This window comes from Lissotriton helveticus, chromosome 8 (assembly GCF_964261635.1).
Source record: "Lissotriton helveticus chromosome 8, aLisHel1.1, whole genome shotgun sequence".
NCBI lineage: Eukaryota > Metazoa > Chordata > Amphibia > Caudata > Salamandridae > Lissotriton > Lissotriton helveticus.
In genome coordinates, this window is record NC_136069.1 from 1727029033 (window position 1) to 1727052446 (window position 23414).

Sequence of the window (23414 nt, forward strand, 5' to 3'; positions counted from 1 at the left end):
TCCTCGAGGCGGTTTGCCCGGGAAGTTCTTATCGTGTTGCTAAGGAGCGGATAGCTCCTAGTCCAACGGTATTCTGAAAAAGAACGGGAGGTGAATATTAGTCACCCTCCCATGTTTACCAGTACTATGTCTCATTCTACAAAGTTTGGTGAAAAGTCGGGACTTACTTGGTGGCAGTAGTAGGTTGCAGATTGCTTTCCTCAAGGGTCGCCGTGTTCCAAAGTGTGGACAAGTTACCCAGGAGACGGCAATGTTAAAAATACCCTCTCTGTCCCCCGGGGGCACGTCCTTGTTCAAAGACTAAAGCGCTGACCTCAGTTCCTGGCGTGTTTGTACAACAAAAGTACAAATCAGGAAGACAACTCTTCCTGTTTATGCAGTCTGTTTGGCCGGTATGTGGCTGCAGTAACAGTCCTGAATGTAAAACCTTAATTGATGAACCATGTATAAGAAGTAAGAAGTGTGAGGTAGCGGAGTATTAGAATAACGTCGATAAAGAATTAGTAGTGTTCGCATGCAGAACTCCTTTTGATGTTATATGAATGCCATCCAAGAGGACGTAACGGAGCAGGGTTAACACTTAACATTAAAACTAGTCAATTGTTTACAGTGTCACGTGACATTTGATAATATGAACATTTCGGCGTCTGTAAACACCGAGGAAGGCATCGCCGAAACGCGTCTGTTCTATCTGGAATAAATCGAATCTGGAAAACGTCTCCTAGAGTGCTGGTATCTTCTTGTAAGGGAAGAGGAATGTGAGCTGAGAGATATCGTGGCAAGCACCGCCACATCCAGGCACCCACCCACGAGTGATTCCGAAACGAGGTGCTAACAGGAGTTGCAATTTAAACGGAAAGCACCGCCGCAGCATGACAATTGATATGGACCGAAAGACAGCGCCCAATGCACGCAGCGCCAACCGGCTGGAAGGATGAGGCTGCGCAGCATCGACGCAACGCATTGCGAGTGTACAGTCAGAATGTTGCAAAGTGGCAGGGTGAGTGAGACACTTTCCAGAGACAATATTCCGACATATAACAAGTTTTTTACACTAAACAGTAGTGATGTTTAGTGATACAGACTGCAGAGAGGCTGCCAAAAGTATGTTTAACAATCAGAAAACTGGCATTGATGGCAGCATCAAAATGCCCTGTGCACAGACTATTCAGTTATCATATAGTCGTGTCTGTGTTACAACACCAGTATAGACAACCAAAGCCAACAGAAACACAAGCAATTTTGCTGTTCAGTAGCGTGTTATTACAAAATATTAAATTTTTCCGGGACCAGCCAGCTGACACGTGTTTCGTCGCATTTGGAAAAATGTTTCCGCGAATCCTCAGGGCTGTATTTTAAATTGCGCGGATAGAAATGTCGCTCCACCAGTGATATTTCCGACCCGGCAGGGCCCGTGACCTAATGTGAGACACGTGTTTCGTCGCGTTTGGAAAAAAATTTCCACGACTCCCGAGGGCTGGGAAAGATACAAAATTACATACAATATAACATCTGACTTGATGTTAAGTCTAAACCTAAACCATCATAAACCATAAGCATCAATTTGTGTGAGAAACCCATACATGAGGATCATCATGTGGAAGGTACGTGAGTGCGTCAACTAAATCAACATACCGTGGGTAAAAGAAAATGTGCCCAATCAGTTCTTTTGTGAAACATTGTTATGATTGGTGTAAACGTCATCTGAGAGGATACAGAAAGAAGTTCATGCGCTGTAATTCGGTGTTTAAATTGTGAGTATCGTAGTACATAAACGTGAAAGACGGATATTGTACATCAATCATGTGGTTCAGTTTCACACGTGCAGTGTTTTTTACGCCAAAATGTGTAAAGTGAGTGAAAACTAATCATACCTGTAATTCAAATTGCGTGGATAGAAAGGTCTGAAGAGAAGGAAAAAGCGGAAAAAAACAGAGGAGGCATATGCTTGGGGCAGTGTAAGAGCCCGAAATTGAGAGAAATGAAGAAGAAAACGAAGAAATTATCAGAATGAGTTATTGGTGTATAAAGTAGCTCACCACTACACCGGTGATATTTCCGACCCGGCAGGGCCCGTGACCTAATGTAACAGTCGTTGACTGTGCTGAGCGGTTTGAGCAATACTGAAAAAACTGTATCAATTAAGCGTGGTTTCTGTGAAATGCATGAAGCATTCGAGAGTACACAATGTGGAAGTATGAAAGAATCAAGCAAACCTACTATACAGGAAGTGTGCTCCTGAAATAGTCAGTCAGTCAGTCAAAATACTTTATTTCGATAAATCAATATCATAAAAAGACAATAGCACTATACAAATATTCACGCAATCAAAAATACATAATAAATACAGGTTAAAATCATGATTAATTTACACAATCTATATATTTACAAAAAGGTATAAAAAATATTTTCCTTTATAAATACATGTTAAATTAGATTAAAATAACATAAAAAGAGGTCAGTTGGCTAGGGTAACATAATCACCTACAAATTACAATTACACAAAACAATTTCATAGAATAAGCATTCCCTATAGCATAGACAAAATTTTATTTCATCCGCTAAAGAACCATGTTAGAAGAATTATTGATCATCTTCCTCTTCTTGATCCTAACAGCCCCCACTAAAAAACTGGCAACGTGGAACATAATCCTTGGGGTCTGCAATAACTGTAAAAACAGGAGTGCTGGCTTAACCTGAATAAACCCTTCCTCCTTTAAAATGGGGATCAGGTATTTCATTCTTACTGCCATGTAATGTCCACAGAACATCAAAAAATGCAATGTGTTCTGGGTAGAAAAATTATCACAAGTACACGGCATTGCATTATCTGGGGTACACCAGGTTGGAAAATGTCTGAGGTTAAAATGAATCAAATTAATCCGAAATCGGGTTAAAAGAAAACGGTGATAAGGTTTATTCACAGTAGTTAAATACAATTCGGGCCTACTTGGGTGCTCATAATAATGCTAGCCCTCACCGTTGGTTTCTCTAGTTCCATTTGTTCCATCTCCAAAATTAGCAGTTCTCCCATCATACCTTTATTCAAGGCAATGTCCTTAGTTGTTATGGAGGCCGGGGAAAAGAAGAGCTCTGGTCTCCCTAACTTTACAAGGCTGTCTTTGATGTAAGCTAGCCACAGGATTTTATTTACTCTATCTAGCTGCAAACAGTCTTTTAAAATGCTGTGGTTAAGGGGGATTTCTTGGTTCAACCAGGTCTTCAGCCAAGCTAGAACAGGGGCCACTTTAATCAAATCTGTAATGTATCCTACTCCTAATTCAGTGTGGATTGTGTATGTTGGAGTGGACTGTGGGACTGAGAGAACAACTCTTAAAAATGTATTCTCGGTGGTCTGAATACTGTCCGGAGAACAGTATCCCCAAATTGCACTCCCGTATGTGGCCCCTGCAGGACATTTTGCTTTGTAGATTTTTATTAATGTTGCTATTGGCCTAGCTCCTAATTTTTTCGTAAAACCCTGTAGTGCAGAGGATGATCTAGCAAGGGAAATGTTTCTGTTTTTTAACTGGGGACCCCAAGTGCCTCTCTCATCAAATGTGATCCCCAGGTATAGAAAAGTGGCTACTCTACATAGCTCTTGTTTGCCACATGTAAATGTTTTTAAAAGCTTATTCTTATTTCCCTTGCCCATTATCATAATTTGAGACTTCTTTACATTTATCTTTAGGTCCAAAGAACCCATGACGTCTTCAAAAACATCCAGGAGGCGTTGGAGTCCAACACCAGTCCGTGAAAGCAAGACGGCGTCATCCGCGTATAGAAGAACTAGAATTCCAAGTTCACCTATACGTGGGACGTCAAGGGTTGCCTTTTTTAAAGCTGGTTCCAGGGCATTTATATAGATGGTAAATAGGAGGGGTGCCAATATGCACCCCTGCCTGACCCCCCTTTCAGAATTAAAATGACTCGTACAACGGCCCTCCGAAGTAACTCTAACTGATGCTATAAGATCGGTATGCAAGTCCGCTAAAATATTAACAAGGGCCCTGTCCAGACCCATATCAATTAGGATTTGCCACAATTTTGAGCGATTTACAAGGTCGAAAGCAGACGAGAGGTCCATGAACCCCAGGTACATGGACCCCTCCTTAGCCCTGGTGTATTTATCCACCAATAGGTGCAGATTAAGACCTTGGTCTATCGTACTCCTTTTTGGTCTAAAACCATACTGAACATTTGATAGGACCCCTTTTTCATTCAACCAGTCATTCAGTTTAGATAAAATAACCCAGCCCAATATTTTCATCGATGAATCAATCAATGAAATGGGTCTGTAACAGGAGGGGTCTTGCCTATTACCCTTTTTGAAAATTGGTACAATGATAGATTTTTTCCAAGATGCCGGGATATTGTCCTGTTTAAGAGCGTTAAAAACATTACATAAAACTTTAGACCAAAATTTCGGGGCACATTTGAAAACATCTCCTGGTACCCCATCAGGGCCCGGTGCTTTGTTTTTCAAAGTCAACTCTATTGCCCTTTCCACTTCTGCTGCCTCAAAAGTGGGGGCAGGAACATCTGCATAACAAAGTTCCACTTCCCCTACCTCAGGGGATACAATAGGGGCGTCTGCGCTGCTAATTCCAGCATAGATCTGTCTAAAATGGTGGATCCAGCCCTCATCTGGAATATTCGCATCAAGGGGGGTATTCTCATCACCAGAAAAAAGTGGCTGATTTATTATTTTCCAAAATAAGCCACTATTTTTTAGTGTTTCAGGGTCGAGAAGTTGGGCCCATGCTATATCTTTCATGTCCCTTTTCCTTTATAAAATAGCTTTTTTGTATACAGTCCTTGCTCTAGCTATGTCTACATGATTTTTAGGCATGGCTTTCAGTGCTTCGAGTAACTCCCCATGCGCCTTCGTACATTTTTTGTCGAACCATCTTTTGCCCAAAAGCGGCTTCTGCCTAGATTCAATCTGTAAACTATGATTTATTTCTATGCAGATATTATCAAACGCCACTTTTACCTCTTTATTTTCTGTTCGATTCGCTAAGCATATTGCAACTTCATCCTCCACTTTAGACAAAACCTCTTGAAGGAATGTTTCAGGGACTATTTTTGTCCATTTTAACCTGCGCTTCTGATCTTTAACGGCAACATTTAATCCCCCTCTATGTTTCACTGTTTTTAATGAAAGTAAGTCTGTATGCCTCACTTCAAGTAGGACAGGATTATGGTCGCTAAACACTGATACCTCTGTATAATAATTTATCACGTTATTCAACAAAAAAGAAGACATAAAAATATAATCTATAATAGTGCCATCATCTTTTCCTTTAAAAGTAGGGGACCTACTTGTACCCTCCCGGCAGCCTGTCTCATATAAGTTCCATCTCGCAAGAAAAGTTTCAAGTTGCTCTCCTCGCCTGGTGTGTTCCAAGTGGGTAGATAAGGAGAGGGGAGGACCTTCATCATCCTGACTCTTACATGGTAGGGTGCATGGGTGAATATTAAAGTCCCCTAGGAATATTAAATCAAAAGTATTAACATTTTCACTATAAACTGACAGAAATGTATCCAGTACTTCCAAATTTTGACTGGTACATTCATTTGCGTTTGAATTATAAAAATTAACAAAAAGAATCTTGGCCTTATCCTGAGTGGAAAGTTCAATAATCAGACAGTTTTCACAACCAGAAAAACACTCAACTAATTTGCCTTTTAGTCATCAATGGAGCGCACATCGCTAGCCCCTCCTCCGGATCGCCCCTCGGGACTCTGGTACTTGTAGTTCTTTAGTGGATCACCCAGGTGGGTGCAAGTCGGTACTTGTTGGACGACCTGATACATGTCCCGGGTTTTAAGATATCGCCCGAGACATGTCTCGGGTTTCGGGATAACTTCCCTCATCAGTAGAGAAAGATTGTTAGGGGTGGAAGAGAAGGCCGCCACACAACAGTCAAAGGCCTTGATGCCAGAACCTGCACGCAGGTGCGTCGTCCAAGAGCCCGTCGGCCCAAAGCTCAAGGGAGCTATATTGTGTTTAGTCATCAATGGAGCGCACACCGCTAGCCCCTCCTCCGGATCGCCCCTCGGGACTCTGGTACTTGTAGTTCTTTAGTGGATCACCCAGGTGGGTGCAAGTCGGTACTTTTTGGACGACCCGATACATGTCCCGGGTTTTAGGATATCGCCCGAGACATGTCTCGGGTTTCGGGATAACTTCCCTCATCAGTAGAGAAAGATCGTTAGGGGTGGAAGAGAAGGCCGCCACACAACAGTCAAAGGCCTCGATGCCAGAACCAGCACGCAGGTGCGTCGTCCAAGAGCCCGTCGGCCCAAAGCTCAAGGGAGCTATATTGTGTTTAGTCATCAATGGAGCGCACACCGCTAGACCCTCCTCCGGATCGCCCCTCGGGACTCTGGTACTTGTAGTTCTTTAGTGGATCACCCAGTTGGGTGCAAGTAGGTACTTGTTGGACGACCCGATACATGTCCCGGGTTTTAGGATATCGCCCGAGACATGTCTCGGGTTTCGGGATAACTTCCCTCATCAGTAGAGAAAGATAGTTAGGGGTGGAAGAGAAGGCCGCCACACAACAGTCAAAGGCCTCGATGCCAGAACCGGCACGCAGGTGCGTCGTCCAAGAGCCCGTCGACCCAAAGCTCAAGGGAGCTATATTGTGTTTAGTCATCAATGGAGCGCACACCGCTAGCCCCTCCTCCGGATCGCCCCTCGGGACTCTGGTACTTGTAGTTCTTTAGTGGATCACCCAGGTGGGTGCAAGTCGGTACTTGTTGGACGACCCGATACATGTCCCGGGTTTTAGGATATCGCCCGAGACATGTCTCGGGTTTCGGGATAACTTCCCTCGTCAGTAGAGAAAGATCGTTAGGGGTGGAAGAGAAGGCCGCCACACAACAGTCAAAGGCCTCGATGCCAGAACCGGCACGCAGGTGCGTCGTCCAAGAGTCCGTCGGCCCAAAGCTCAAGGGAGCTATATTGTGTTTAGTCATCAATGGAGCGCACACCGCTAGCCCCTCCTCCGGATCGCCCCTCGGGACTCTGGTACTTGTAGTTCTTTAGTGGATCACCCAGGTGGGTGCAAGTCGGTACTTGTTGGACTGATGAATCTCTAAACCCGATACATGTCCCGGGTTTTAGGATATCGCCCTGAACATGTAGCCTTCCTACATGCCCGCACCATTCTCCGAACTGGAGAATGGGTTGGTGAGGGCGCTGGGGAGGGTGTTGGGCTCTGACTGGGGATAGAATCAGTTGTAATTACCCGCTCATCTGGCGTCACCGTGATGGATACATCACTGGTGACATTAACAATAGGGTCATCCACCCAACTATCAGAATGAGGCAACGGAGTACTAGGCGAACTCAGCCCTGTCTTCTCTGGGCTTGCCCTATTTAAAGATAATCGCCTTTCTTTGTTTATTTTATTAACTACCTTAACAAGATAGTTATCTATTGTCCTTGTATCATTAGCGACCGCTGGTTTTGCTGCTCTAAGCTTTGACATGTTAGAACCAAAGATACTATACACAGATGAAGATGTTTAACAATGTCTCACCCAGTGGATATTAAGTTTTAAATAGTGGTTGAAGGCCAAGAAACAATAATCACTTAACAATCAGAAAATAGTAATATTTCTTACAATTAGTCCTGAATCCAGGAAGAAAGAACCAAAGTCAGTGGCCCAGCCCAGCCTCTTCTGGCCTCTGACGGCCGCAGATGGCCCCGCCCTTGTCCCGGGCTTCTCCCGGCGCGTGCCCGCGCGCGTCCCGCGGGACGAGGAAGCAAGGGATCCTTTATGTGCCTCCAGGCGCTTCCTGTTTGCGTGCGCGGAGCCCTTGCCGTGAGGGGCTGCTGGGGGTTGTAGTTTATTGCGGCCCGGCGGAGCCAAGCCCGGCCAGGCCACAGGCGGAGCTTTGCCCGGCCCTCAGGCAGCACAACGAGGGACAGGAAGTCGGCGGAGCCAAGCCCGGCCATAAACACCCAGAGGAGCCAAGCCCGGCCGTCTACAACACTCCGGTCAGCAAAAGCGGTCCCCCTCCTGGAATAGTATTATTCAATGTGCAAAAAGATCGCTGTGTTAATTCGTGAACACTCCGAAATTTTCATAATCATAAGAAGGGGTCGAGAGGTCGCGCTGTAAATAATCAAACAATCAAAAAATATGAACTCCTAATCCAAAGTGGGGAACTCTTATATATTGTGTACAATGTTAGCAGTTAGATTGTCATTAATTAAAACCATTATAAAGACACTACTGATGTGTGTCTTGGATAGTATCCAGAAGTTACCTATAAGCGTTCTCCTCGAGGCGGTTTGCCCGGGAATTTCTTATCGTGTTGCTAAGGAGCGGATAACTCCCAGTCCAACGGTATTCTGAAAAAGAACGGGAGGTGAATATTAGTCACCCTCCCATGTTTACCAGTACTATGTCTCATTCCACAACGTTTGGTGAAAAGTCGGGACTTACTTAGTGGCAGTAGTTGGTTGCAGATTGCTTTCCTCACGGGTTTGCCATGTTACAAAGTGTGGACACGTTACCCAGAAGACGGCAATGTTAAAAATACCCTCTCTGTCCCCCGGGGGCACGTCCTTGTTCAAAGACTAAAGCGCTGACCTCAGTTCCTGGCGTGTGTGTACAACAAAAGTACAATTCAGAAAGACAACTCTTCCTGTTTATGCAGTCTGTTTGGCCGGTATGTGGCTGCAGTAACAGTCCTGAATGTAAAACCTTAATTGATGAACCATGTATAAGAAGTAAGAAGTATGAGGTAGCGGAGTATTAGAATCACGTCGATAAAGAATTAGTAGTGTTCGCATGCAGAACTCCTTTTGATGTTTTATGAATGCCATCCAAGAGGACGTAACAGAGCAGGGTTAACACTTAACATTAAAACTAGTCAATTGTTTACAGTGTCGCGTGACATTTGATAATATGAACATTTCGGCGACTGTAAACACCGAGGAAGGCATCGCCGAAATGCATCTGTTCTATCTGGAATAAATTTAATCTTTAAAACGTCTCCTAGAGTGCTGGTATCTTCTTGTAAGGGAAGAGGATTGTGAGCTGAGAGATATCGTGGCAAGCACCGCCACGTCTATGCACCCACCCACGAGTGATTCCGAAACGAGGTGCTAACAGGAGCTGCCGTATATATAGATATATATACATATGTATGAAGGTTTTTTTGGTTGGTTATGTTACGTTTTGTATGTTTTTGGTATTTATGTTGTGTTTTGTATCTCTGTATGTGTGGTATTTCTGAAAGGTGGAGTCTGGCTGAGGGGAGTGTTGGTGGATTTGTGGAAGCAGATGTGGTTATTGAGGTATGCTTGGCCCATGCTGTGTAAGGCTCTGAAGGTGAGCTTGAGACGTTTGAAAAGAGCTAACCTGTGAATGGGAAGCAATCGGGGTTCCCTGAAGTGTGATGTGATGTGCATCTGCATGGGAGGTTGAATGTGGCTGCAGAGTTCTGTTTCATCTGGTTAGTTATGTTTTGAACATAGGGTAGAGGGTGTTCCTGTGGTTCAATTTCCTGGCGACGAGCGCTTGGCTGATGGTTCTGTGGGTGCTGGTTTGGAGCTGTGTGAAGATCTTCTTCAGCGCCTTGAGTGTGTGGATGCAGGAGGCGAAGATGGGGTTTACTTGGGCGGTCATGGCGGGTTGGTTCTTGATAACGATAAGAAAGTTCTTGATGTTGGTGGGAGGGATTGTGTGGGTCTCAGTTCTGTCGGCCACCAGGTAGAGTTCCTCAATGTGGAATATCTTCTGAATATCATAACTCCCGTCCTGTCAATGTTTAGTTTGAGGCAGTTTGTTTTCATCCATTTGAAAACTTCGATCCTATGAGGAGAGAGCTTGGTCTGAGGCTTTTGTGTTTTGTCGCAGACGGATCGTATCAGCTGTGTGTTGTTGACATGAGATAGGACGTTGATTCCGTGGGGGTGGATGATGCTGACGAGCGGGTTCATGTAGGTGTTGGAAAGCTCAGGTTGAGTGGTGACACTTGGGGCAGAGGTGGTTCAGGGTGCCTGGTAGCGGGAGCAGGATAACAGACTGTGTTTTCGGTGTATCAAGAAGGAACATCTCTAGTGGACTGCAGGTCCTTGAATGCAGGCTTTATGTGGTCGTTGAATGTGGATCGGGTGGGAGACGGTATTGAAGGCTGCAGAGAGGTCTGGGAAGATGAGGGCTGTGGTGTCTCCCCGTCCATATCATACAGATGTCGTCTGGGTCGTTGAATGTGGATCGGGTGAGAGACGGTATTGAAGGCTACAGAGGGGTCCAGGAGGATGAGGACTGCGGTGTCTCCTCTGTCCATATCATACAGATGTCATCTGGTCGATGAGGGCTGTTTCCGTGCTGCGGTGCGGCCTGAGACTCAAGGGAGTGGTGTTGAGGAGGTGCTTTTCATGGAGGTTGATGGGTGGGCCCCGGATCATCTTCTCCAGGGCTTTAGCCGGTAGAGGAGCAGGTAGATGGGTCGATACTTGGTTAGCGTCATCGATCTGTGAAGGGCTTCCTGAGGAGGGGGAGTACTGTGGCATGTTTGCAGCTGTCAGTCAATGATATGGCAACTAGTGGATTCATATGCCTGCTGAAAAGACCCTACAAGACCTCACACAAAGTAAAATAAAAATACACAGAATTCGTAACCTACTATTGGAACAGATATTCCAATTTGTTTTATTTTAGCAGCACCTAAAAGTGTGATGAATTTGGGAAACACCCTGTACCCATTTTACAAAGAAATAAGACATTTCAGCCCCAGACATACGATTTACAATCCCAAATCCGCCTTTCCTTCTCCCTTCCTCGCTTCTAAGATGGGACCTTAACCTTATATTCTCACATTTGCTCCACCACTTACTCCTGGCCCCTTCAGGTGTATGTGTAGAAGGGCAGGTGCCTTTGGGAAGGGTTTTAAATTGCTTTGTGTATACCCAGATAATGCCTCTTTGTAAGTATCACACTTTCAAGGAACCCGCCCACACGGGAGGGGGGGGGCACCAGAAGATGGAGTGATTGACACTGACCTACAACAATATTCAGTCTGGAACATCCCTCCCAAAGAAGCATTGTAAAGGTAAATATACAGAGGTAAGCTTGATTTACGACTGACAGCACTTCCACGTACCCCGGTGAGGTCTATAAGGTTCACAGATGTGTTCAGGATATTAAATCTATACTTATTTATATATCAGTTTTCATAGTGTCCTGGTAGTCCATGTTCTGCCGTCAGTAACCCTTTACTCTGATTTCTGGGACCCCAATATTCTGACCCTCCCCCCCAATAGTTTACAGCTGTGTAGTGTCCGCCTCTGTGAGAGTCCAGGCTCAGAACGGACCTCCGGCTCGTGAGATCCTACACACGAGCACCGTGTGAATCTGGAATTTACAAGCACACGCTGCACGTCTCACATGTGTCACTGTGACGTATGCATGTACGATGCTGACTGGCACGTGCCCAGTGGCGGCAGGTGATATTTTAAAGTGGTGCTGTGTAAAAGTTTGGAATAATTCCCCTTAGGCGAGTGTGTCGCGCGAGGCTGACTGTCATAAGAGGAGTTCGGGGAGTTATCCCCCACGGATTTTTTTTTTTTTAAGTGGAGAAATGGGTCAATTTTAAACAAATTTGAGAAAGCAAGAAGGTTTATAAAGCAACCAATACATGATAAAGTGTCTGTTTGTGTCTGGCTTGTTGCAGGCAGTAATCCTCCGCTAGGGTACCCGCCTAAGAAATGCATGGCACTGAACTTCACCCAGGTCTTCACCAGGAACCTCGAACCGACCTCAGCCTGCCGTAGCACCATCCCCTGCACTGAACATCTAGAACCCGACCTCTGCCTTTCCATAACACCATCCCCTGCACTGAACATCTGGACCAGACCTCTGCCTCTCCATAGCACCATCCCCTGCACTGAACATCTGGACCCGACCTCTGCCTCTCCATAGCACAATCCCCTGCACTGAACATCTGGAGCTGACCTCTGCCTTTCCATAACACCATCCCCTGTACTGAACATCTGGACCCTACCACTGCCTTTCCATAGCACCATCCCCTGCACTGAACATCTGGACCCGACCTCTGCCTTTCCATAGCACCATCCCCTGCACTGAACATCTGGACCTGACCTCTGCCTTTCCATAGCACCAGCCCCTGCACTGAACTTCTGGACCCGACCTCTGCCTTCCCATAGCACCAGCCCCTGCACTGAACATCTGGACCCGATCTCTGCCTTCCCATAGCACCATCCCCTGCACTGAACATCTGGACCCGACCTCTGCCTTTCCATAGTGCAATCACCTGCTCTGAACATCTGGACCCGACCTCTGCCTTCCCATAGCACCATCACCTGTTCTGAACATCTGGACCCGACCTCTGCCTTTCCATAGCACCATCCCCTGCACTGAACATCTGGACCCAACCTCTGCCTTTCCATAGCACCATTCCCTGTACTGAACATCTGGACCTGACTTCTGCCTTTCCATGCACCAACCCCTGCACTGAACATCTGGACCCAACCTCTGCCTTTCCATAGCACCATCCCCTGCACTGAACATCTGGAACCGACCTCTGCCTTTCCATAGCACCATCCCCTGCACTGAACATCTGGACCCGACCTCTGCCTTTCCATAGCACCAGCCCCTGCACTGAACATCTGGACCTGACCTCTGCCTTTCCATAGCACCATCCCCTGCACTGAACATCTGGACCCGATCTCTGCCTTCCCATAGCACCAGCCCCTGCACTGAACATCTGGACCCGATCTCTGCCTTCCCATAGCACCATCACCTGCTCTGAACATCTGGACCCGACCTCTGCCTTCCCATAGCACCATCACCTGCTCTGAACTTCTGGCCCGACCTCTGCCTTTCCATAGCACCATCCCCTGCACTGAACATCTGGACCCGACCTCTGCCTTTCCATAGTGCAATCACCTGCTCTGAACATCTGGACCCGACCTCTGCCTTCCCATAGCACCATCACCTGTTCTGAACATCTGGACCCGACCTCTGCCTTTCCATAGCACCATCCCCTGCACTGAACATCTGGACCCAACCTCTGCCTTTCCATAGCACCAGCCCCTGCACTGAACATCTGGACCCGACCTCTGCCTTCCCATAGCACCAGCCCCTGCACTGAACATCTGGCCCGATCTCTGCCTTCCCATAGCACCATCCCCTGCACTGAACATCTGGACCCGACCTCTGCCTTTCCATAGTGCAATCACCTGCTCTGAACATCTGGACCCGACCTCTGCCTTCCCATAGCACCATCACCTGTTCTGAACATCTGGACCCGACCTCTGCCTTTCCATAGCACCATCCCCTGCACTGAACATCTGGACCCAACCTCTGCCTTTCCATAGCACCATTCCCTGTACTGAACATCTGGACCTGACTTCTGCCTTTCCATGCACCAACCCCTGCACTGAACATCTGGACCCAACCTCTGCCTTTCCATAGCACCATCCCCTGCACTGAACATCTGGAACCGACCTCTGCCTTTCCATAGCACCATCCCCTGCACTGAACATCTGGACCCGACCTCTGCCTTTCCATAGCACCAGCCCCTGCACTGAACATCTGGACCTGACCTCTGCCTTTCCATAGCACCATCCCCTGCACTGAACATCTGGACCCGATCTCTGCCTTCCCATAGCACCAGCCCCTGCACTGAACATCTGGACCCGATCTCTGCCTTCCCATAGCACCATCACCTGCTCTGAACATCTGGACCCGACCTCTGCCTTTCCATAGCACCATCCCCTGCACTGAACATCTGGACCCGACCTCTGCCTTTCCATAGCACCATCCCCTGCACTGAACATCTGGACCCGACCTCTGCCTTTCCATAGCACCATCCCCTGCACTGAACATCTGGACCCGACCTCTGCCTTTCTATAGCACCAGCCCCTGCACTGAACATTTGGACCAGATCTCTGCATTCCCATAGCACCATCACCTGCTCTGAACATCTGGACCCGACCTCTGCCTTCCCATAGCACCATCACCTGCTCTGAACATCTGGACCCGACCTCTGCCTCTCCATAGCACCATCCCCTGCACTGAACATCTGGGCCCGATGTCTGCCTTTCCATAGCTATTAAGTATTTTACATAGCGAAACATGTTAGCTAAAAATATTAATTTTGTGTTTATAGATGCCCTTGACGAAGAGAATTTAATTTCTTGAAATGCAATGGGCTACCAAAATAAAATCATGGCATGTGGAACTTACCTCAGGTTCCTGAGCTTTTTTGTGAACAAACATACACCGTAAAATATTGAGTAAAATGAATTGAGGATGAAATTAGGATTAAAAGTGTAAAACAGTCAGTTTACCTACGTAGAAAGAGAGTAAATATAATGCAATTGATTCATTTGATTCAAAAACTTCAGAGTTTGGCTGTGCAAACGAATCGTACCGCAGGTTCGTAGTGGTTTCAGTATACTTAAACAGTGTTTAGAGATGAGCGCAAAGCAGGCTTTGCACGCCAATAAGAAATAAAAAAGGATTACATACGTTTAACATAAGGATTACCAGGGAGTGCATCTTTTCTCTTTAACTATGCCTTTCCATAGCACCATCCCCTGCACTGAACATCTGGGCCCGATGTCTGCCTCTCCATAGCACCATCCCCTGCACTGAACATCTGGACCCGACCTCTGCCTTTCCATACCACCATCCCCTGCACTGAACATCTGGGCCCGATGTCTGCCTCTCCATAGCACCATCCCCTGCACTGAACATCTGGGCCCAACCTCTGCCTCTCCATAGCACCATCCCCTGCACGGAACATCTGGGCCCGATGGCTGCCTTTCCATAGCACCATCCCCTGCACTGAACATCTGGGCCCGATGTCTGCCTCTCCATAGCACCATCCCCTGCACTGAACATCTGGACCCGACCTCTGCCTCTCCATAGCACCATCCCCTGCACTGAACATCTGGACCTGACCTCTGCCTCTCCATAGCACCATCCCCTGCACTGAACATCTGGGCCCGATGTCTGCCTTTCCATAGCACCATCCCCTGCACTGAACATCTGGACCCAACCTCTGCCTTTCCATAGCACCATCCCTTGCACTGAACATCTGGAACCGACCTCTGCCTCTCCATAGCACGATCCACTGCACTGAACATCTGGGCCCGATGTCTGCATTTCCATAGCACCATCCCCTGCACTGAACATCTGGGCCCGACGTCTGCCTTTCCATAGCAGCATCCCCTGCACTGAACATCTGGGCCCGATGTCTGCCTTTCCATAGCACCATCCCCTGCACTGAACATCTGGTCCCGATGTCTGCCTCTCCATAGCACCATCCCCTGCACTAAACATCTGGACCCGACCTCTGCCGTTCCGTAGCACCATCCCTTGCACTGAACATCTGGACCCTACCTCTGCCATTCTGTAGCCCCATCCCCTGCACTGAACATCAGGACCCGACCTCTGCCGTTCCGTAGCACCATCACCTGCACAGAACATCTGGACCCGACCCCTGCCGTTCCGTAGCACCATCCCCTGCACTGAACATCTGGACCCGACCTTTGCCTCTCCATAGCACCATCCCCTGCACTGAACATCTGGGCCCGATGTCTGCCTTTCCATAGCACCATCCCCTGTACTGAACATCTGGACCTGACCTCTGCCTTTCCATAGCACCATCCCCTGCACTGAACATCTGGACACAACCTCTGCCTTTCCATAGCACCATCCCCTGCACTGAACATCTAGAACCGACCTCTGCCTCTCCATAGCACCATCCACTGCACTGAACATCTGGGCCCGATGTCTGCCTTTCCATAGCACCATCCCCTGCACTGAACATCTGGGCCCGATGTCTGCCTTTCCATAGCACCATCCCCTGCATTGAACATCTGTGCCCGATGTCTGCCTCTCCATAGCACCATCCCCTGCACTAAACATCTGGACCCGACCTCTGCCGTTCCGTAGCACCATCCCCTGCACTGAACATCTGGACCCGACCTCTGCCATTCTGTAGCCCCATCCCCTGCACTGAACATCTGGACCCGACCTCTGCCGTTCCGTAGCACCATCACCTGCACAGAACATCTGGACCCGACCCCTGCCGTTCCGTAGCACCATCCCCTGCACTGAACATCTGGAACCGACCTCTGCCTCTCCATAGCACCATCCCCTGCACTGAACATCTGGGCCCGATGTCTGCCTTTCCATAGCACCATCCCCTGTACTGAACATCTGGACCTGACCTCTGCCTTTCCATAGCACCATCCCCTGCACTGAACATCTGGACACAACCTCTGCCTTTCCATAGCACCATCCCCTGCACTGCACATCTAGAACCGACCTCTGCCTCTCCATAGCACCATCCACTGCACTGAACATCTGGGCCCGATGTCTGCCTTTCCATAGCACCATCCCCTGCACTGAACATCTGGACCTGACCTCTGCCTTTCCATAGCACCATCCCCTGCACTGAACATCTGGAACCGACCTCTGCCTCTCCATAGCACCATCCACTGCACTGAACATCTGGGTCCGATGTCTGCCTTTCCATAGCACCATCCCCTGCACTGAACATCTGGGCCCGATGTCTGCCTTTCAATAGCACCATCCCCTGCACTGAACATCTGGGCCCGATGTCTGCCTTTCCATAGCACCATCCCCTGCATTGAACATCTGGGCCCGATGTCTGCCTCTCCATAGCACCATCCCCTGCACTAAACATCTGGACCCGACCTCTGCCGTTCCGTAGCACCATCCCCTGCACTGAACATCTGGACCCGACCTCTGCCATTCTGTAGCCCCATCCCCTGCACTGAACATCTGGACCCGACCTCTGCCGTTCCGTAGCACCATCACCTGCACAGAACATCTGGACCCGACCCCTGCCGTTCCGTAGCACCATCCCCGGCACTGAACATCTGGACCCGACCTCTGCCTCTCCATAGCACCAGCCCCTCCACTGAACATCTGGGCCCGATGTCTGCCTTTCCATAGCACCATCCCCTGTACTGAACATCTGGACCTGACCTCTGCCTTTCCATAGCACCATCCCCTGCAATGAACATCTGGACACAACCTCTGCCTTTCCATAGCACCATCCCCTGCACTGAACATCTAGAACCGACCTCTGCCTCTCCATAGCACCATCCACTGCACTGAACATCTGGGCCCGATGTCTGCCTTTCCATAGCACCATCCCCTGCACTGAACATCTGGGCCCGATGTCTGCCTTTCCATAGCACCATCACCTGCACAGAACATCTGGGCCCGATGTCTGACTTTCCATAGCACCATCCCCTGCACTGAACATCTGGGCCCGATGTCTGCCTTTCCATAGCACCATCCCCTGCACTGAACATCTGGGCCCGATGTCTGCCTCTCCATAGCACCATCCCTGCACTGAACATCTGGACCCGACCTCTGCCATTCCGTAGCACCATCCCCTGCACTGAACATCTGGACCCGACCTCTGTCTATCTGTAGCCCCATCCCCTGCACTGAACATCTGGACCCGACCTCTGCCTTTCCGTAGCACCATCACCTGCACAGAACATCTGGACCCGACCTCTGCCGTTCCGTAGCACCATCACCTGCAATGAACATCTGGACCCAACCTCTGCCTTTCTATAGCACCATCACCTGCACTGAACATCTGGACCCGACCTCTGCCTTTCCATAGCACCATCCCCTGCACTGAACATCTGGACCCGACCTCTGCCTTTCCATAGCACCATCCCCTGCACTGAACATCTGGACCCGACCTCTGCCTCTCCATAGCACCATCCCCTACACTGAACATCTGGACCCAACATCTGCCTTCCCGTAGCACCATCCCCTGTACTGAACATCTGGACCCGACCTCTGCCTTTCCAAAGCTCCATCCCCTGCACTGAACATCTGGACCCGACCTCTGCCTTTCCGTAGCACCATCCCCTGCACTGAAAATCTGGACCCGACCTCGGCCTTTCCATAGCACCATCCCCTGCACTGAAAATCTGGACCCGACCTCGGCCTTTCCATAGCACCATCCCCTGCACTGAACATCTGGACCTGACCTCTGCCTTTCCATAGCACCATCCCCTGCACTGAACATCTGGATCCGACCTCTGCCTCTCCGTAGCACCATCCCCTGCACTGAACATCTGGACCCAACCTCTGCCTTCCCGTAGCACCATCCCCTGTACTGAACATCTGGACCCGACCTCTGCCTTTCCAAAGCTCCATCCCCTGCACTGAACATCTGGACCCGACCTCTGCTTTTCCGTAGCACCATCCCCTGCACTGAACATCTGGACCTGACATCGGCCTTTCCATAGCACCATCCCCTGCACTGAACATCTGGACCTGACCTCTGCCTTTCCATAGCACCATCCCCTGCACTGAACATCTGGACCCGACCTCTGCCTTTCTGTAGCACCATCTCCTGCACTGAACATCTGGACCCGACCTCTGCCTCTCCGTAGCACCATCCCCTGCACTGAACATCTGAACCCAACCTCTGCCTTCCCCTAGCACCATCCCCTGCACTGAACATCTGGACCCAACCTCTGCCTCTCCGTAGCACCATCCCCTGCACTGAACATCTGAACCCAACCTCTGCCTTCCCCTAGCACCATCCCCTGCACTGAACATCTGGACCCCACCTTTGCCTCTCCATAGCACCATCCCCTGCACTGAATATCTGGACCCGACCTCTGCCTTCCCGTAGCACCATTCCCTGCACTGAACATCTGGACCTAACCTCTGCCTCTCCATGGCACCATCCCCTGCACTGAACATCTGGACCCGACCTCTGCCTTCCCATATCACCATCCCCTGCACTGAACATCTGGACCCAACCTCTGCCTCTACATAGCACCATCCCCTGCACTGAACATCTGGACCCGACCTCTGCCTTCCCATAGCGCCATCACCTGCACTGAACATCTGGACCCGACCTCTGCCTTTCTGTAGCACCATCTCCTGCACTAAACATCTGGAGCCGACCTCTGCCTCTCCGTAGCACCATCCCCTGCACTGAACATCTGGACCCAACCTCTGCCTTACCCTAGCACCATCCCCTGCACTGAACATCTGGACCCGACCTCTGCCTCCCCGTAGCACCATCCCCTGCACTGAACCTCTGGACCCGACCTCTGCCTCTCCATAGCACCATCCCCTGCACTGAACATCTGGACCCAACCTCTGCCTTCCCGTAGCACCATCCCCTGCACTGAACATCTGGACCCAACCTCTGCCTCTACGTAGCACCTTCCCCTGCACTGAACATCTGGAACCGACCTCTGCCTTCCCATAGCACCATGGCCTGCACTGAACATCTGGACCCGACCTCTGCCTTCCCATAGCTCTATCACCTGCACTGAACATCTGGGCCCGGGCTCTGCCTCTCCATAGCACCATCCCCTGCACTGAACATCTGACCTTCAGAAATGTGAAATCCGAGCTTCAGAGGGAAGTCTGCCTTTGACCCTCAGAACCACACATGTGCATTCATAATAATCAGATTGTATTGTTACCTACTTTCTCTCAAGACGCAAATACCAGCAGGCCAGGGTTTTGCTGAGATAAGCCACATGCCCACTGCATGAGTACAAAGTACTGCACAGCACAGCAAAGCGTCAATACCCAGCAGCAGACACCCCCTGCATTGCTTCTGGAGTAGAAAACACTGCACAGCACAGCACAGCAAGATTAACCAGCAGCACACACCCACTGCATAACCTATCGAATACAAAGTACTAAGCAGCACAGCGACAATACCCAGCAGCACACACCCACTGCATAGCCTATCGAATACAAAGTACTGCACAGCACAGCCACAATAGCCAGCTGCACACACCCACTGCGTAGTCCATGGAACACAGAGTACTGTACCGCACAGCGACAATACCCAGCAGCACACTCCCACTGCATGAATACAAAGCACTGCACAGCACTACACCATTAACCAGCAGCATACACCCACTGCATAGTGTATGGAATACAAAGTGATAAGCATCAGAGCAACAATACCCAGCAGTACACAACCACTGCATAGCCTATCGAATACAAAGTACTACGCAGCACAGCGACAATACCCAGCAGCACCCATCCACTGCATAAATACAAAGCACTGCACAGCACAGCAGAGCAACAATACCCAGCAGAAGACACCCATTGCATAGCCTATCGAATACAAAGTACTACGCAGCACAGCGACAATACCCAGGAGCACACACCCACTGCATGAATACAAAGCACTGCACAGCACTGCACCATTAACCAGCAGCATACACCCACTGCATAGTGTATGGAATACAAAGTGATAAGCATCAGAGCAACAATACCCAGCAGTACACAACCACTGCATAGCCTATCGAATACAAAGTACTACGCAGCACAGCGACAATACCCAGCAGCACCCATCCACTGCATAAATACAAAGCACTGCACAGCACAGCAGAGCAACAATACCCAGCAGAAGACACCCATTGCATAGCCTATCGAATACAAAGTACTACGCAGCACAGAGACAATACCCAGCAGCACACACCCACTGCATGAATACAAAGCCCTATACAGCACAGCACAGCACAGCGACAATAACCAGCAGCACACACCCACTGCATAGCCTATTGAATACAAAGTACTACACAGCACAGCGACAATACCTAGCAGCACATACCCACTGCATTGCTTATGAAATACAAAGTACTGCACAGCACAGGACATGGCATACCTCTGCTTGGCTTACCACTGCACAGCATACCACTGCACAGCATACCACTGCATGGCATACCACTGCACGGCTTATCATTGCACGGATTACCACTGTATGGCATACCACTGCATGGCACACCACTGCACAGCTTACCACTGCACAGCTTACCACTGCGTGGCATACCACTGCACAGCTTTCCACTGCATTGCATACCACTGCATATCATACCACTGCATGGCTTACTACTGCATGGCATACCACTGCACAGCATACCACTGCACAGCATACCACTGCACGGCTTACCACTGCATGGCATACCACTGCACAGCATACCACTGCACAGCTTACCACTGCACAGATTACCACTGCGTGGCATACCACTGCACAGCTTTCCACTGCATTGCATACCACTGCATATCATACCACTGCATGGCTTACTACTGCATGGCATACCACTGCACAGCATACCACTGCACAGCATACCACTGCACGGCACACCACTGCATGGCATACCACTGCACGGCTTTCCACTGCATGGCATACCACTGCACTGCATACCACTGCACGGCTTTCCACTGCATGGCATACCACTGCACTGCATACCACTGCACGGCTTTCCACTGCATGGCATACCACTGCATGGCATACCACTGAACGGCTTACCACTGCATGGCATACCACTGCACGGCCCACCACTGCATCATACCACTGCATGGCCTACCACTGCATGGCATACCACTGCATGGCATACCACTGCAAGGCATACCACTGCATGGCATACCACTGCAAGGCATACCACTGCACAGCATACCACTGCACGGCCCACCACTGCATCATACCACTCCACAGCATACCACTGCACGGCATACCACTGCATGGCATACCACTGCAAGGCATACCACTGCACGGCATACCACTGCATGGCATACCACTGCAAGGCATACCACTGCACAGCACACCACTGCACGGCATACCACTGCACGGCATACCACTGCACGGCATACCACTGCACAGCATACCACTGCAAGGCATACCACTGCAAAGCATACCACTGCACGGCCCACCACTGCATCATACCACTCCACAGCATACCACTGCACGGCATACCACTGCATGGCATACCACTGCAAGGCATACCACTGCACGGCATACCACTGCATGGCATACCACTGCAAGGCATACCACTGCACAGCACACCACTGCACGGCATACCACTGCACGGCATACCACTGCACGGCATACCACTGCACGGCTTTCCACTGCATGGCATACCACTGCACAGCATACCACTGCACGGCCCACCTCTGCATCATACCACTCCACAGCATACCACTGCATGGCATACCACTGCATGGCATACCACTGCAAGGCATACCACTGCACGGCATACCACTGCATGGCATACCACTGCACGGCATACCACTGCACGGCATACCACTGCACAGCATACCACTGCAAGGCATACCACTGCATGGCATACCACTGCACAGCATACCACTGCAAAGCATACCACTGCACGGCCCACCACTGCATCATACCACTCCACAGCATACCACTGCACGGCATACCACTGCATGGCATACCACTGCACGGCATACCACTGCACGGCTTTCCACTGCATGGCATACCACTGCACAGCATACCACTGCACGGCCCACCTCTGCATCATACCACTCCACAGCATACCACTGCATGGCATACCACTGCATGGCATACCACTGCAAGGCATACCACTGCACGGCATACCACTGCATGGCATACCACTGCACGGCATACCACTGCACGGCATACCACTGCACAGCATACCACTGCAAGGCATACCACTGCACGGCATACCACTGCATGGCATACCACTGCACGGCATACCACTGCACGGCATACCACTGCACAGCATACCACTGCACGGCATACCACTGCACAGCATACCACTGCAAGGCATACCACTGCACAGCATATCACTGCATGGCATATCACAGCAGAGAGAATAATCTGAAGGCATTTTCCAGGGGTGCAGAGCAACGGGCCCTGGAGTGTGAGAGGCCCCTGCACCTCAATTATGGCCTGATTCTAGTAAACAAGAAATAGCAGAGGGTGGAGACATTCTTTCCCTACATTAGATCACAAACTTCCCCTCACTAATCCCCCACACCTACGTCACTGGACATTGCATCGGCCCATAGAATTCCCTCAGGCAGACCTGTGATTATTTGCAATCAGGCAGCAAAGCCTCTTACCTTCACAGCATCGCTCCCTCTGTCACAGCTCACGAATGTTTCATCTCAGATTGTATGTGGCAAACAGTCCTGCTCGCAGCTCTTTGGAAACACTTCCCCTTCACAGAGCAGCTGCTCGTGGTTTCCCCTAAAGAGGAAGTGGCGTCTGCCTGTCAAATCATGGTGAAATGTGCCATGTGGCCTCACTGTGCGGCAGGGCCTCCAACATGTCAGAGTTAAAGGAGGCGTGTTCACCCAGCCCAGACGCGCACGACAGGAAGCCACCCTTGGGCCCCTGACACGTGCACGACAGGAAGCCACCCTTGGGCCCCTGACACGCGCACGACAGGAAGCCACCCTTGGGCCCCTGACACGCGCACGACAGGAAGCCACCCTTGGGCCCCTGACACGCGCACGACAGGAAGCCACCCTTGGGCCCCTGACACGCGCACGACAGGAAGCCACCCTTGGGCCCCTGACACGTGCACGACAGGAAGCCACCCTTGGGCC

The 23414-nt window shown here is 49.8% G+C and overlaps 1 protein-coding gene across 1 annotated transcript in view; it reads right to left on the minus strand.

Annotated features, from left to right (window-relative positions):
* Positions 1-23045, minus strand: part of LOC144774155 (NACHT, LRR and PYD domains-containing protein 12-like) — a 721917-nt gene extending 698872 nt beyond the window's left edge. The window contains exon 1 of the mRNA XM_078659171.1: positions 22926-23045. The gene's annotated coding sequence lies outside the window, so the exon portion shown is untranslated. The remainder of the gene's footprint in view (positions 1-22925) is intronic.
* Between the last annotated feature and the right edge of the window lie 369 nt (positions 23046-23414).